We start from the raw sequence: 17,873 nt of genomic DNA on the forward strand, positions 1-17,873 counted from the left end.
AGGTCATCAACATCATCGATGAACCGACACTTCAGCGGGTCAAGCAGAATTTCGCTATCCGTCGGCGCCGTATCATCGGCAATGATGGCAGGCATATCGAACATGTCAGAACCTAAATCCGAATATCTGGAATGACGATTACATGTTGAATAAAGTGTGTGCACACCTTAGTTTGTAACTAATTTGCGTTTTTTTTCATATACTTCAATAATTGTCATCCTCTATGTTAAAAAATGTAGTCCTGTACTACACGCCCTGTCGGTATAAATCAAATTGGTGAGGTAAAGTTCGTACTGTCCCCCTGTCCGTAGACATCAGCCTCTGTGCTCTTTGAGACATCCTGGACTGTGTAGCACCGCGTCACATATACGAAAAAAAGGACCAGTTCGTGTAAGAATCTTAAAACATAGTGAGAGAGTGAGCTTCTGCATAGTCATCAGCAAAATCTTGCAAGAAAGTTGCGAAAAAAAAATCTTAGGCATTTAAAGACTATTGGGGACAAACGTGACAGACCGAAAGTACCTTCAACTGCTTAGCGCTTTTGTTCAGAATTTGGATGGAACCAGAGTGACATGCACAGACTCTTTTCATCTGCAGGGATTGATAAACATGTAAGGCTTTTGCAATATCTTATTGTCGAACCGTAAGTAGTCACCTGCAAGAGTCTGCATAGTTTTGCTTTACTGGACCACTGCATTCCGAGAGGTCGTTGCTTTGCTAGAGGTTTCTTCAAGTGCGCCGGTAGTCTTTAAACTGTTGGCAAGCAATTGGATGAGAGAAACGTTTGAAAGCAAGCTGCTTCAGGTCGTGAGGCCTTTTATGTTCCGCCTGTCCGAGATAAAGACGCACGTGCGCTGTTCCGAGGCGACTTACGACCGAGGCAGCAGGTGTCCGAGACGAGCGCAAGAGCGCGGCCTTGCGGCTGCCTCGTCATCTACGACGAGGCGAGCGATTGTTTGGTAACGCGGATGCCAGAGCTTCCGATGCCCCGCCGCTCTCCGTAAAGAGGAAATACTGAGCTGATGTTAATCGTCGGAATTCCTGCTGTGTGTCGTCGCCAGGGTCCGCCATGACGAACGAGCGGGCTCTCCCTGTTTAATGTCCCCCGCTGCCTCCTACGGGCCCAATTAATCGCCAGGCCTCGCGCCGTTCATTTCCCCGAGGTTTCTTCTTGATATTACCTATCTCCATCTCGGCTGTGTCTAATTCTCTTGATGAAGATTTGTGTCTTGGCATTAAACCGTTCCTGGAGCAACTGCTAGGTATGCGCCATTACCTAGAACTTCTTGAAACCGTCCAGTTAGATAGTGACTCGTTGGATGCTCGCCGTGCCGGCCGTGGTGGCCAAGCTGTTAAAGGCGCTACAGTGTGGAACCGCGCAGCCGCTACGGTCGCAGGTTCGAATCCTGCCTCGGGCATGGATGTGTGTGATGTCCTTAGGTTAGTTAGGTTTACGTAGTTCTAAGTTATAGGGGACTGATCACCTTGGAAGTAAAGTCCCGTAGTGCTCAGAGCCATTTGATACATTTTTGATGCTCGCCGTAATAAGATGGCACGAGCGTAGACAACAGCTTCACGGCTTATAAAGAGGCGTTACCTCTGTTACTAAAACAGAGTGAATAGAAGTTGGTAACGACCAAGTTTGGGAAATAAGTGACCGACAATGTCATGCTAGCTGTCAATGGTCTCGTTTTGAGCCAGGCAGCAACCTACATTTCAGTTTACTGCTCAAGTATGAGGATCTTTTTCTTGTTCAGTGTGATTTATTGACAATTGGAAACCTGTGGGAGGAGATTTCCCATTCCAGAATTCGTTGCTAATAAAAAAAATGTTAAAATGTGTGTGAAATCTTATGGGACTTAACTGCTAAGGTCATCAGTCCCCAAGCTTACACACTACTTAACCTAAATTATCCTACGGACAAACACACACACCCATGCCAGAGGGAGGACTCGAACCTCCGCCGGGACCAGCCGTACAGTCCATGACTGCAGCGCCTAAGACCGCTCGGCTAATCCCGCGCGGCGTTGATAATAATCAAAGGAAATCTCCAAGAAACCCTGCTCAGAACTGGGGATTGGAACTAGTTGTAATATACCTCTGAGACTGTGATGTCCTTTCTCTCTCTCGCTCTCTCTCTCTCTCTCTCTCTCTCTCACACACACACACACGTGTTTGGGGAGGAAAGGTCAATATTTTAAACTGTGATAGTATAAGTAATTCTGACCAAAAAATGTTATGTGTACATAAATTCCTCGTTAGGGAGGTATGGGTATTGAAATGAACTTTAATTCTGCCAAATCGACATATACAACGTGAACGTATACGCAATGCAACGGGACCGTAACGTGATTTTCTTACAAATAATGCACGGGTACATGCCATGTTTACGCTATGCAGCCTACCAGGTATTATGGCCATGCGACGTACGTAGTACAATCACCCGTTGTTTGCGCAGTTGTGCCGTGTAAGCCACATTGTTTAGTGTGCCGGCGACGGATCGGTCAGCTGTGTAGAGTATGGTGTTAACTGTGTTCGTATAAGCGCTGCTAACAATGGCACACGTCTACAGTAATCAGACATACACAGATATGGTGTATGTTTATGGCTTCTGCGACGGTAGTGCTACTGCTGCAAGAGAAGAATACCACAGGCTCTTTCCGACTCGACGATTACCTGATCGCAGGGTGTTTACCAAAGTGTTTTATCACTTAGCGTGCAACACGCTCTCTACCAAGTAGACATTTTTCGTTCGAGCATGCATGTCAACGAACTTTGCAAGAACAGGAAGAAATTATCGCAAGTGTTGAGCGAAGTCCCAGTACGAGCATACGAAGAATGTCCTTGCGTGCCGGCCGTGGTGGCCGAGCGGTTCTAGGCGCTTCAGGCCGGAACCGCGCGAGTACTACGGTCGCGGGTTTGAATCCTGCGTCGGGCATGGATATGTGTGATGTCCTTAGGTTAGTTAGGTTTAAGTAGTTCTAAGTTCTAGGGGACTGATGACCATAGATGTTAAGTTCCATAGTGCTCAGAGCATTTTTTTTTCACGACACAGACTAAACAACACGCGCAATAATCATAGATCGTCACCGGAAAATACACATGCTTCACTGGATAGCAATTTCCAAGTTCGTTTTGCCATAAATGTTTGGTGCGGTATGCTCGGTAACCTTTTGATAGGTCCATTTATTACCAATAAGCGATTGACGGGAGAGAGGTACCTGCATTTTTGGAAAATTCATTTGTGGAACTATTGGAAGACGTTCCTTTAGCCAAGCGAACTGGAATGTACTTACAACATGACGGTGCCCCTCCACATGTTACCGTACGTGTCAGGGACCATCTCAAGCGCTCCTACCCTAGTCGATGGATTAGCCGTGGAGGTGCTGTTAACTGGCCTCCAAGATCACCTGACCTTACACCTTTAGATTTCTGTTTATGGCGTTGGATGACATCAGAGGTGCACGAAGTGAAGGTAAATACACGAGATGAACTGCTTCGTCGCATCATGGACGCTGCTAAATTGATTAGGAACCAACCACAGGCAATTGAACAAGCAACACAACATGTTGTCGCTAGAGCGCAAAAGTGCCTTGACGTTCATGGTGGGATATTCGAGCATGTTCTGTGAACTGTACAACATCTGTACGATAAGTGTGAAAGCCGTTTGTAAAAGACGTGGTACGTCTTTTTCAACTGAATACATGTAACATGCATGTTGTAGTGAATTATGTACTTAATGCAAAGTAAATAAACATTATATAAAAATGTGTGACATTGTTTTCAAGAAAATCACGTTACGGTCCAGTTGTATTGCGTATATGTTCACGTTGTGCACATCAATTTTCCAGAATTAAAGTTCCTTTCAATACCCGTACCTCCCTAACGAAGCATTTGCGGACCATGTTCATATAACATTTTTTGTTCAGAATTACTTCTACTGTCACAGTGTAAAATATTGACCTTTCCTCCCCGAAAACCCTGTATATGGGGGAAGAGAGGGGGCACAGTTGTTGCAGGGTTGGACTCATCGGAACTATTCACACCAGTCTCATGCAGTTGCAGCTTCAGACAAGTTAAAATTTCAGTAACTTTTGTAAAATTGTTGAATGGAAATAGGCTCTTATACGTGTGATTCTGTGATGTCGAATAAGTAAATAACAGAATATCACGCTTAAACACACAAAAATTCGTTTTCTTGTTAGGATACTAAACGAAAAAACCTCTGCTCATTCTGATCTGTTTTCCTACCGCTTACCTTACGAGGTCATTTCATTCAGGGTAGTTACACCTAGGTATGTTACGGTAGATACGGTCTCCTACAATTTTTCATCAGTAGTGCAGTTGTACAGTAGTTGATTTATTTTCCTGTGTATTCGCAGTTGTTACATTTATTTACGTCAGGGTCAACTGCCAGAGCCTCGACCATTCATCAGTCCTTTGCAGGTCGTTCTGCAAATTGATACTGTCTTGTGGCGTTGCTAGTTTCTTATAAACAACCACATCGTCTGCGAACAGAATTAAAAAGTTTCCGACGGTTTCCACTCGATCGTTTATATAATCGTTAACAGTAACAGTCGTATCACACTTCCTTGGGGTACACCGGAAATTACCTTTACATCTCTCGATTTTGTTCCGTTGAGAGAAACATACTGAGTTCTTTCTGCAGGAAAGTCTAGAATCCAGCCGCAAATATGTACTATACTCGGTAAGCTCGTATTAGTTTTTTCACTAAACGTCAGTGCGGGATGGTGTCAAAAGCCTTCCCGCAAGTCAAGGAACGCGACATCAACTTCAGCCCCATTGTCTACGGCGCTGTGCATGTCATGAGGAACAGAGCGAGCTGAGTTTCGTAACACCTCTCTTTACGGAATCTGGGTTGATTTTTGTAGAGCATATTTTCGATCTCAGAAAACGTCATAATTCTTGATCATAAAATATGTTCAACAATTCTACAACAGATTGACGTCAACGAGATAGGCCTACACTGACGTGACGAATGTCATGGGATAGCGATATGCGCATTCACAGATGCCGGCAGTATCGTGTACACAAGATATGAGAAGGCAGCGCACTGGCAGAGATGTCATTTGTACTCAGGTGACTCGTGTGAAAAGGTTTCCGACGTGATTGTGGCCGCACGATGGGAATTCAGACTTCGGACTCAGAATGGTAGTAGGAGTTAGACGCATGGGACATTCCATTTCGGAAATCGTTACAGAATTCATTACTCTGCGATCCACATTGTCAGGAATGTGCCGTGAATACCAAATTTCAGCCATCGCCTTTCACCATGGACAATGCAATGGCCGACGCCCGTCACTTAACGACGGAGAGAAGCGACGTTTTCGTACGATTTTCACTGCTAACAGACAAGCAACAATGCGTGAAATAACCGCAGAAATCAATGTGGGACATACGACGAACGTATCCGTTAGGGCACTGCGGCAAAGTTTCAAGTTAATGGGCTATGGCAACAGATGATCGACGCGAGTGCCTTTGCAGACAGCACAGCATCGCCTGTAGCGCTTTTCCTGGGTTCGTGACCATATCGGTTCGGTCCTAGACGACTGGAAAGTCGTGTCCCGAGTTCAGTTGGTAAGAAGTGATGGTAGGGTTCGAGCGTGACGCAGATCTCACGAAGGCATGGACCCAAGTTGTCAACAAGACACTGCAAGCTGTTGGTGGCTGCATAATAATGTGGGCTTTGTTTAAATGTTATAGACTGGGTCCTCTAGTCCAAAATGAACAGATTGTTGGCTGCAGATGGATATGTTCGGCCACTTGGAGACCATTTTGCTCGAATTTTTATGGATGATGATACACCTTGTCGCTGGGGCACAGTTGTTCGGGATCGGTTTGAAGAACCTTCTCGACAATAGGGCGAATGATTCGGCCACCAAGATGGCCCGACATGAATCCCAGCGAACATTTATGGCACATAACCTAGAGGTCAGTTCGTATAGAAAACCCTGCACTGGCAGCATTGACGCAATTATGGTCATCTTTAGATGCAGCATGGCTAAGTATTTCTGCAGGGGCTTCCAACGGCTTGTAGAGTCCATACCATCTCCAGTTGCTGCTCTATGCCGAGCAGAAGGAGGTGCGACGCGATATTAGGAGGTATCCCAAGACTTTCGTCACCTCAGTGTATAATCATGTGCATATATCCTGTGTCTCTTCTTGAAAATGGGAATGACTACATTAATTGTAATAATGTTTTGTTGTTTATTTACTAATTGCAATAACATTTTATCATTCAGTCATGTTGGTTAATGTTCTCCTGGTATTTGAACATCATTTGCGTGATAATTTTTTTTATTTTGTTCTAGACAATAAATTACGTGGGGCGTCAAGATAAACAGGACTACACAGTCTGTGACGGCCTTTGGAGCGGTAGACGGCATATAGAACTGAAGCAAACTTGCAGTTTTCAAAGGGAAGGACGTGTTGTGTCGTTCACCTCAGAAATGTGGGTAACGACTACGAAAGGGCACGGCCGAAGAGTGGGGGGACGAGACGTAGGAGGCATTAGTTAGGCCGTCCCGCCGACAGGTGAGAATGCGCGGCCCCAGCGACGAGGAACGGAGGCTGTGCGCGGATTGAGCCGTCGCGTCCCCTGCTTCTGCTCTGCTCTGGCCTGCCGCGGCCGCGTCGCAAGGTAGGCAGAGCGCGGTCCTACCCGCGGGGACGGCTCGCGGCCGCGTTGTCGCCGCTATTTATGTGGGTCCGCCGCTGTCATAGATGTAAGTTGTGGCGCGCGCGCAGATAAATGGGCGCAGATAGCAGCAGCCGGGCGGGACCCCGGCCGCTATCCGGCGGCAGCGCCGTGCCTTTTCCCCGGCTTTCGTTCCTTTTACGCTTCGCCCACATACCGCTCTTCTCTTTTGGGGAGTGGGGAGGGGAGGCAGCGTGATTTATTCCCCACCCGCGCACCTTACCCACGGTGACTCCTAGGCGTACCGAGCACATAATTCCTTCCGACCGGCGGCCCACCCCAAGTACGCGGCCAACCACCTTTCCACAGCTGCTCCCGACACCTGTCCGATTCTGTGTCTTCTGACAGTTCAGAATTGCCCTTTCTTTGCCTCTTATTTATCGTATTTTTTTTCTGCCGTGTTTATGCGTCTTACGTTCCTCTTCATCTTGACGAGATTTACGACGCCGTTGTAATGGGAACGCGAAGACGTATTTACGACCGTGTAATAGTCCTCCTAAGTGTCACCAGCGAAGTGTCCAGTGATAATTTCGAGGGGTGCTCGTTCCAAATTACAATGATATCGAGTGACACATTTCCATTACTGAATCATTTGCCTTATGCTTCGCCTTTCATTTATTCCTTTTGTGACTTTTGAAATACAGTTACGAGATTCTTCCCACGACATTCTGTCACACACAGACGATTAAATGAGGTCGGCGTGGTAATTAATACCGTGGAATTGCATCCGAGAGCGGCGGGCTTTAAATCATGGACCAAGATTCTGGAAATAGGTATTCAGCAGTAACCCACAGTTACTGTGTCAGAGTGGCGAAAGGAAGACCATAACCGTCACGTTTCCTTGTCCTTCATAAACTGAGTTTATGTCTCTTCCCTAAAGAAGTGGACACCAACATCTTGGCCGGCCGGGGTGGCCGAGCGGTTCTAGGCGCTTCAGTCTGGAACCGCACGATCGCTACGGTCGCAGGTTCGAATCTGCCTCGGGCATGGATGTGTGTGATGTCCTTAGGTTAGTTAGGTTTAATTAGTTCTAAGTTCTAGGGGACTGATGACCTCAGAAGTTAAGTTTCATAGTGCTCAGAGCCACTTGAACCAACATCTTGTCAACCCTTTAACCGCCACCGTAATCTTGCATTGTTGCTTCGGTCTTCTCTAACCTCTTGGATCATAACAACGTACTTTCTTGGTCGGAATTCTGGCACACAAGTATAATTACTTAACAAAACTTGGGGAAAAAGACAAGGAAATCTACGCAGAACTGAACTGAAATGTAACGAATCATAGTATGGCATTATTGGCGAGGAGACTCTGTCCGGGGGTCCTTCGGCTCCCTGGTGCAAGTCTTTCTTTTTGACGCCACTTCGGCGACTTGCCCGTCGGCGTAGATGAAATGAAATAATGAGGATAACACGAGCGCCCAATGCCCTAGCGAAAAGAATCCTCAACCAGCTCGAAAATGGAAACCCTAGATGTAGAGGCTACGACGCCAACCGCCAGACCACAGGAAGGGGACGGGCGGAGCTCAAGAACTGGAAAGACAAGCAGTTAAAGGAAATAGGAAACCTACGCCAGATAAAGCGTTTCTGAACAAAAAATACTCTGAGCACTATGGGACTTTTTAACATCTGAGGTCATCAGTCCCCCAGAACTTAGAACTACTTAAACCTAACTAACCTAAGGACACCACACACATCCATGACCGAGGCAGGATTCGAACCTGCGACCGTAGTGGTCGCGCGGTTACAAACTGTAGCGCCTAGAACCGCTCGGCCACACCGGCCGGCTCTGAACAACATAACCGAAAGTAATCATGTTTAATATGCACGGAGAAAATATATTAGAAGCGACCTCTCGGCTGATTAAATGTAACTTAGCTATTTTAGCAATTTCCATTTGTACGATTGCGAAGTTCGAAAGGCTCGAGGATCTGCGTGGATACCTGTGATATGTACTAGCATAGTACATACGCAAGTAGAAGATTACGTACAGTAGTAGAGAAGCTCCAAACACGAGCAGCGAGTGACGGGTCACGGGTTCCTTTGGTAAGCGCGAAAGCGTCGCGCGATTCACATCCAACTTCAGTAGCAAACCTCAGAGACAAATTTACTGTCAACGTTCTGAGACCGTACGTTCCTAGAAGAGTCAACCGGTACACTGAGGTGACAAAAGTCATGGGATACCTCGTAATATCGTGTCGGACCTCCTGTCGCCCAACGTAGTGCAGCGACTTGCCGTGACATGGACTCGACAAGTCGTTGGAAGTCCACTGCAGAAATATTCAGCCATGCTGCCTCTACAGCTGTCCATAAATGCAAAAGTGTTGCCACCGCCGGATTTCGTGCGCGAACTGACCACTCGATTATGTCCCATAAATGTACGGTGGGATTCATATCGGGTGATATGTATGGCCAAATTATTCGCGAACAACTGTGGCCAGGTGAAATGGCGCATTGTCATCCATAAAAATTCCATCGTTGTGTGGGAACATGAAGTCCACGAATGACTGCAGACTGTCTCCAAGTAGCTTTAAATAACCATTTCCAGTGAATGATTGGTCCAGTTGGACCAGAAGACTCAGTCCATTCCATGTAAACACACCGCACACCATTATGGAGCCACCACCAGCTTGCACAGTGCCTTGTTGACAATTTCGATCCATAGCTTCGTGGGGTCAGCGCCACACTCGAATCCTCGCATCACCTCTTCCCAACTGGAATCGGGACTCATCTGATCAGGCCACGGTTTTCAATCGTGTGTTGTTCAACCGGAAAGGTGACGGGCCCAGGATAGGCTATGCAGACGATGTCGTGCAGTTAGCAAAGGCACTCGCTTCGGTCGTCTGCTGCCATGACCCTTTACCGCCACATTTCGCTGTAGTGTCCAGATGAATACGTTCGTTGTACGTCCCACACTGATTTCTGCTGTTATTTCACGCATTGTTGCTTCTCTATGTTTAAATGTGTGTGAAATCGTATGGGACTTAACTGCTAATTTCATCAGTCCCTAAGCTTACACACTACTTAACCTAAATTATCCCAAGGACAAACACACACACACACACACACACACACACACACACACACACACACACACACACACACACACACGCCCGAGGGAGGACTCGAACCTCCGCCTGGACCAGCCGCACAGTCCACAACTGCAGCGCCCTAGACCGCTCGGCTAATCCTGCGCAGCTGTTGCTTCTCTCTTAACACTGACAGCTCTCCTCACACGCCGCTGATATCAGTTGTTAATTGAAGGTCGTCGGCTGCTGCGTTGTCTGGGGTAATGCTGAAATGTGATATTCTTGGCACTCTCTTGACACTGTGGATCTCGGAATATTGAATTGCCTAACGATTCTCGATACGGATTGTCCCCTGTATCTAGCAGTACCTACCTTTCCGTGTTCGAAGTCTTATCATTCCCGTAATGCGGCCATAATCACGCCGGAAGTCTTTTCACATGAATCAGCTGAGTACAAATGACGCTCCACCAATGCACTGCCCTTTTATACCTCGTATACGCGATACTACAGCGTGCATATCGCTTGTCACCTCAGCGCATATTGCTTTCTCGCACATACGCCTAATAAGAAGACCGTTGAGGTAAAATTTAGAGATATTCGAACCGACAGGAAGTTTACCAACAGTCAGTTATTCCGCGCACCATTCGCGACAGGAAAAGGAATTTGGGGAAATGACAGCTGTACACGAAGTACTCTCTCCCACATACCGTTAAGTGGTTTGCGGAGTATATCGGTAGACAGGTGTACCTAAGATGTAGCTAATACTAGAAGACTGCACTATCTGCTAATGCGCCTCCGGTACAAGTTCTACTCTCGGAATTGCAAAAGTGTGGGCTAAAATAGAAGTGAGGGAAAGGAGCAGACGAGAAGGACGCGCTGGCTGGCGAGTGTTGGCGGCGATGGCATCGCGAGCCGCCAATCGGCGCTCCTGATTTACGGTAATGGCCGTGGCTGTGGCCGCGGCCGCGCGCATGCAAATACGGTAATGGCACCGCAGGCCGCGCGCCACCTTGCGCCGCGGCTACGAAGGCCGAGAGCTGCGTCCCGGCAGGACCCTCCTCTGGTCGCTACCAGCTCGTCAGGCCACCCGCCTTGTCGTGACAGTTTCAGCAACTTCCACGAGTGCTCTTAAGATTGCGTACGCGACTGTCTCATGACATTTCGTTCTAACGCCTGAACATCCGTCCCAAGCACTTCCGCGAAATCGCAAAGTGTTCAGACCAGAGTTACATTAGTCAGCCTATGCGCGTACTAGATTGTCTTCAAAACTATAGCTCCTGAACGTTGTCTATGTATAATTTTAATTACTGCCAGCATTTATAATCGTCAATACAGTGGAAATGTAATTGTTTCTTTCTCCATTTCGTAAGAGGAGAACTGACACATCGTTGTGTCTAATGAAGGATTGTTAAGATTTTCTCAAATTTAATACGAGACTTTCTGTGATAGAAATTTTTTTTGCAAGAGATGTGACTGCTTGTACCGTTAAGCGTAATAAGGCTAACAACATGAGGTTCGAAATCCGCACTTTCTGAATATGTACCACCTTTTTCGTGTATTCTGTTGTCAGATCATGGCTCCTAGGAACACAACGAATGGAACGGTAATTCGTATGGAAGAGTAAAAACGGCCTCTTTCTCTCTTCCACCTCGTTTTACAAGGCAGTATAGGAAATTGTATAAATTCCCATTAACCACCACACATTTTTCGATTCTCATTAACTCAGGCTGTTGTGGTTTAAAAACATATCTCATAACCATATTGGGTAGATGTACATATTATTTTGGCCAACAGATGTTATAGAATTTAATTGTTGATGTGACTTTATGCCACATTTCCCCCACACTACTGCTGTCTTCTTCCTTAAGTCAGCATTCATGCCACTATGCCTTCGGCCACTTTAGACCTTTATCTTTATACAGAGTGACCCCGTGATTACGTGACAAGCTTTCCGGGTCGATAGAAAAGGGTAAATGTGTCAGGTTTATGTAAGTCGAAAGCTATAACCGAAAATTATTGTGCTACCTCTGACAGTGGAATAATTGTACTGTTGTTGCTAAGATTCTAGTGTAGACATTGCAGATGAGCACGTAGGTGTAGAGGTGGGAGAATAATTCAACTAACCCAATGCAGATGGCTTGTTGAGTACTGACACTGAGCAGTCCTGATGTACAATTCCTGTACTGTAGTAGGTTGGAGTCCGTGTTCACAAGTTGAAGTACTAACGTCGATCAGCTCTAACCCACGTGGAGCTGTACCTGACGTTGGAACCTGGAGACAGATTCTCGCGCATGGGCAACAAGTGGAACTGGCAGAGAAGCGGAAGCGTTGTACTGGAGCAAATATCCATATAGAACACGTCCGGCTCATACCATGTTTCCAAGAGTGTTCCAACGATTAACTGAAGCAGGTAACACAGTACAATGACCGAGGACGAGGACGACGAACTGCACGGATTCCCGACTTAGAAGGTGCAGTGATTGCTTGAGTTGATGAGGCGCTTGCAATCAGCACTCGATCGGCTGCACGTGAAATAAACACGTCGCAGAGTTCAAAAATGGTTCAAATGGCTCTGAGCACTATGGGACTCAACATCTTAGGTTATAAGTCCCCTAGAACTTAGAACTACTTAAACCTAACTAACCTAAGGACATCACACACACCCATGCCCGAGGCAGGATTCGAACCTGCGACCGTAGCAGTCCCGCGGTTCCGGACTGCAGCGCCAGAACCGCACGGCCACCGCGGCCGGCACGTCGGAGAGTACTATGTGGCCAGTATTACGTGAAAAGCAGCTACACACCTAAATCCACAGAAAGTGCATGCTTGAACTGCTGACCTCGAACCTCGTGTCCTGGTTCAGCCAGTGGTTATTCCTGCTGTTTACAGCCGATCTTCTCTTTCTGCTTATGTTATTTTCACGGATTAAGCTTGTTTTACCGGATATGGAATGCTAAATAATCGAAACAGTCATGATTGGGCCGAGGAGAAATCCTAGCATAGAGCTGTGGAAAGCCATCAATACAGATTGTCATTCAGCGTGTGGACAGGCGTAGTCAGATCCTTTTTTCTTCATCCTTGCTTAATGTACCAGCGTACACAGTGTTTGTCAGAGATACACTAGCCAGGTCCCTGTAACGTATCCCACTTATTATTCGTCAACGTATGTGGTTTCATCAGCGCAGAGCTCGACCTCACTTTAGAGTGATGGTTCGTGAACACCTCTGTCAGACATTCCTTGAAAAGTGGATCGGTAGAGGGGGTTCTGTTTCGTGGCGGGGGATCTGACTTCATTTGATTTCTTCTTGGAGAGACATGTGAAACGTCTTGTGTACGAGACGTCTGTCGAGACTGAAGAGGATACGCCTAACAAGAAATCTCGCTGCCTGCGGCACTGTTCAAACGACACGGTAGATATTACAGTGGGTCTGAAAGAACTTCGCGCGACGATGCCATGACTGCATTGACGCTTATGGACGCAGTTTTCAACAACTGTTGTGTTGGGGAGTATTCAGCGGAATTCTGCAGGTCACGATGAGAGTTGGGGAAGTTGGAGTCCTTAGTTCGAATGCAGCGCGAGACTAAGGCACAACTCGAGTACAGTTTCGCTTATGTCCATGGACTCTTGTCCTTTCAAGAATAGGCTCCCTTACGTCATACTTTTCGGGATGTGAGGTCGTGGTCCAAGAACTTTTCTGCTCCTTACGTTTCGTCCAGAACTGCGCTGGACTTCCTCAGAGGCGGTGCTCCGCTGAGTCTTGCCGACTCAGTCGGCAAGACTCAGCGGAGCAGCGCCTCTGAGGAAGTCCAGCGCAGTTCTGGACGAAACGTAAGGAGCAGAAAAGTTCTTGGACCACGACCTCACATCCCGAAAAGTATATCAACAGCCATGTCACCCGGTCGTGAAAGCCTTCATTCTACAATCCCTTACGTCAAATTAATTATTCACTCTTTTCCGCCGTCCCTGAAACTTTATATCATCATCACAGAATCACCGTGTGTAGCGTCTAGTGTTTGTAAGAGTTTTTTTAGTTGCTCCTACCAACCGGTTTTACGCAACTCGCAACGCCTTCAAATACCACGTGCAACATTTTCATATTCTCTCGCTCACTGTGTGCGGACTGTTAGTTCTACAGAAAAAAAAAATCATCAGGACCTTTTTGTAGGAAATAAAATACGAAGGTTGGAAATTTAATAGTGACAACTATTTATTTACAGCTCGTACAAAATAGATACTTGTTTCAAAGTTTTACTGAACTTCAAAGTAGTCGCAAGCATTGTGTATAACCCGTTTCCAGCGATGTGGAAGTAGTAGGATAATCTTAGCAGTGCCAGTTGTGTTGACAGCTCGAGCGGCCAGGTCTATTGCCCGACGAATTTGTAGCAGCTCTAAAACGAATGCCGTGAAGTGTTTCCTTCAGTTTAGAAATCGAGTTGAACTCTCGAGGGCTTAAGCCAGGGGAGTGGAGTAAATGGTATAGCACTTAGCAGCCCCATCAATCAAACAAATCAGTAACAGCTTGTTCAAAATGATGGTCAGGTCCTGCAAAAAGTGTCATCACTTCTGTCTCTGTGCTGTTCATTTTTGGAGAACAACCTACGACCAGCTTAGAGAAAGAAGTGATGACACTTTCTGCAGGACCTGACCATCATTTTGAAGGACAATGCTCAAGCACGTACAGTGCAAGCTGTTACTGGTCTGTTTGACTGATGGGGCTGCTAAGTGCTATACCACCTACTCCACTCCCCTGGCTTCATCTTCAACGCGATTTCTAAACTGAAGGAAACACTTCTCGGCATTCGTTTTAGAGCTGTTACAAATTCGTCGGGCAATAGACCGGGCCTTTCAAGCCCTTAACACAACTGGCACTCCTAAGACTATCCTACGACTTCCACATCGCTGGCAACGGGTTATACACAATGCTGGTGACTACTTTGAAGGTCAGTAAAACTTTGAAACACGTATCTAATTTGTACGAGCCGTAAATAAATAGTTGCCACTATTAAAGTGCCCAACCTTCGTAGTTGAATTTTGCACTGGGATAATTTTCCGCTGGAGGCTGTAGTTTTCGAATTATTCAACAAAAACGTACTGATAAAGTGACCTTCAAATTCGATTTTGTTGAATAACTCAAAAACCGTGGCTTCCAGCGAAAACTTCTCACTACAAACTTTAGCTACATTAAATGTCCTAGAAAAAGGTTCTGTTCGTTTTTTTCTGTAGGACTAAATAATTAGCGCTCAGCGAGCGAGAGACCATGAAAATCTCGCTTGTGGTTTCTGAAGGCGTCACGGGTTGCGTAAAAACCATAGGTGGGGGATGCTGAATCACCCTCTACATGCATATCATTTTTGTGTGTGACTTGGATGGAGTTTATGTTCCATTGTTATCTTGCAATATCGTAAAAACGTAAGAGGAGTTCGCTAATGTTCTTCGTGATAAGTTCAAACGCAGTACGAAAGCAGTGAAATGTTGATTGGCGTCAGGGTTTCGTCCGTGAGACGTGGGAAGGTTGCTGCAACTGGGATGTTAATCTCGGCACAAATCGGACGTCTGCGGCGATGATGCAAGGCGGACCGCGGCGGGCCGGCCCGGGCCGGGTTCATCTCTGGCGGGGCGCAGAACAATGGGTCGGCTTCGGCACTCCGTCACGCGACACCGCTGTGGCCTATCTGCTCGTGCCACGAGCGCCGGCGCTCTCCAAAAACGAATAAAAGCCAAAGGCGTGGGAAGCGGGCGGCGTACGAGGGACCGAGGGTGGCGAACCGCGAGACAGTCACATATAAATAAAGAAATTGCGTCAGATTTGAGCACAGCGGTTTAGCCCAAATAAATATATGTCGAAGGACGGAACGGGAATGTGGCTACGCGGGCCAGGAGAGGAACTCAGTGGAAGCGCAGGTGGTGGTGGGAGGGGAGTAGGGTTGTTTATTTACTTTGTGGCGACGCCGCAGCGGCGCACGACTTATGTGCCCTAAGTGGGCGCCGGCAAAGCACACCGGTAAATCAGGGCCTGGAAACGAGCCTCGCGGTGCACTGCGCCGCCGCCGACAATGGCCGAGAATTACCGGCTGGCGGGCGCGGTGAATATGACCTAATTGGTTTCGTATTTCCCACCGCAATCGGAACAGACAGTATCATTTACGCCTGGGGGTAGGGTGGGGAGCAGGCGCGGCTCGGCGGGAAGGGAGCGTGGTGGGAAGGGACCGGTGTTTTATTGGTCACGCGGACCGCGTGTCCGCCCGCAGCGGGCGCCGCTGTCGTACAAAGACTGCTGCCCGGGTACTCCGCCGTCCGCGACAGCCTCTAGATCGCCGATGGCTAATTTAGGATCGATTCTCCCGGCGGGAGCCGCTCTACCGGCCGCGAGCAGCAAGCCCGTGCGCCGCGCCGTGAAATACGCGTCCTTTCTTCTTTGCTCTTCCCAGTCACTAATTTGCGTGGCGACGCCGCCTCAATGGACGACGCCATTAACCGCGAGACGAAGCGTGCTAGGTGTTTCTAATTTCGACGGCTGGAAAATAATTGTCGACGTAACTTACTGGTCGTTAGCTGCGGCGCGGACACTCTGGAGACTCGTGTACGGCGCAGCGCTACTTTGCGCCCCGCATCTAATCGCCATTGTCTGACCTAACGACGCATTATTCATGTCACCTGCTGCGAGCCAACTATCCCACATGTGGCGCTATGTAACGTGTTAGCGACGCCGGTCTTTCTTCCGACAATTAATCTCGCTTCGTCGCTGTAGCTGCTGTTACTCTGGAGGATATAGGCATTTACCATTCTGCTGTGCTCGATACGCAGCACTGCCTATGTGTCTTAAAGCCTCCTATACAGCTTTGTGCACTTGACGCGCGCTTCGCAGGAAACATGCTCCCTGCTGTACTTTTCATTAACAAGGCTGTTATTATTGGGAGAACACAAAGTGCAAGGACCTGCATCATTAATTGCAAGAAAGTTGTCGCGTTGCTGTTAGTAGGGTACCAGGTACTTGCACGTCGTACATCACATACAACGTTCATTGCCACGAATCCCCGCACTGTGTTCCCACATAGTTTTGCTTATGCAATGTTTCCTGGGCTTAAGCAGATAATAATTTTCACCGTCGATTCGTATATTTTTAACCCAGTAATTGCTGCTAATTATGTGCATCTACATGACTACTCAGCAGTTCACAATTAAGTGCCTGGAAGAGGGTTCATCGAACCACATTCAAGCTACTTCTCTGCGCTTCCACTCTCGAAAAGCGTGGGAGAAACTAACACTAATATGTCATTTCCCGTGTGTGATTTAGGAAAACCGTGCAAAATTTAAATATGAATGCCTCGCAGGGGGTTCATCGAATCACCTTCAAGGCTCTGTCGTTTCACTCTCGAACAGTTTGCGAGAAAAACGAACAGTTAAATATTTCCGCGCAAGCTCTGATTTCCCTTATTTTATTACGCTGATCGTTTCTCCCTATATAGGGGGCAGCAACAAAATATTTTCTGATGAGGAAGTTGGCGACTGAAATTGTGCGAAAAGTTCTCGCTGCAACGAAAAACGCCTTTGTTTTAATGATTACCATCCCGGTTCACGCATCATATAACACTCTCCCTCCTGTTTCGCTATAAAACGAGCTGCCTTTCTTTAAACACTTTCAATGTTCTCTGTCAATCCTATCTGTCGTGACACAGTATCCTTGACATATTAAAGGCGATCTCTGTACCCTTCTGGTCTGACTGGTCCTTCCGAACAGCATCGTGTGCCGCATTATCCTGCTGGAATTGCCCAAGTCTGTCGGAATGCACAGTGGACATGAATGGGTGCAGGTGGTCAGACAGGATGCTTACGTTCGTGTTCATCTGTCAGAGTTGTATCTAGACGTATCAGAGGTCCCCATATCACTCCAACTGCACACGCCCCACACCATTACACAGCCTTCACCAGATTGAATAGTCCCCTGCTGACATGCAGAGTCCATGGATTCATGAGGTTGTCTCCTTACCCGTACACGTCCATCTGCTCGATACAATTTGAAATGAGACTCGTCCGACCAGGCAACATGTTTCCAGTCATCAATAGTCCAGTCGGTGTAGGTGTTGACGCACCCACACGAGGCCTAAGGCTTAGTGTCGTACAGTCATCAG

At 47.2% G+C, this 17,873-nt stretch overlaps 1 protein-coding gene across 1 annotated transcript in view; it reads left to right on the forward strand.

The window, feature by feature from the left end:
- Window positions 1–17,873, forward strand: part of LOC126204138 (Krueppel-like factor 3) — a 43,175-nt gene that overhangs the window by 20,932 nt on the left and 4,370 nt on the right. The gene's annotated exons all lie outside the window — the stretch shown is intronic.

The sequence above is a fragment of the Schistocerca nitens genome, chromosome 9 (genome assembly GCF_023898315.1).
Source record: "Schistocerca nitens isolate TAMUIC-IGC-003100 chromosome 9, iqSchNite1.1, whole genome shotgun sequence".
NCBI classification, from domain to species: Eukaryota; Metazoa; Arthropoda; class Insecta; order Orthoptera; family Acrididae; genus Schistocerca; species Schistocerca nitens.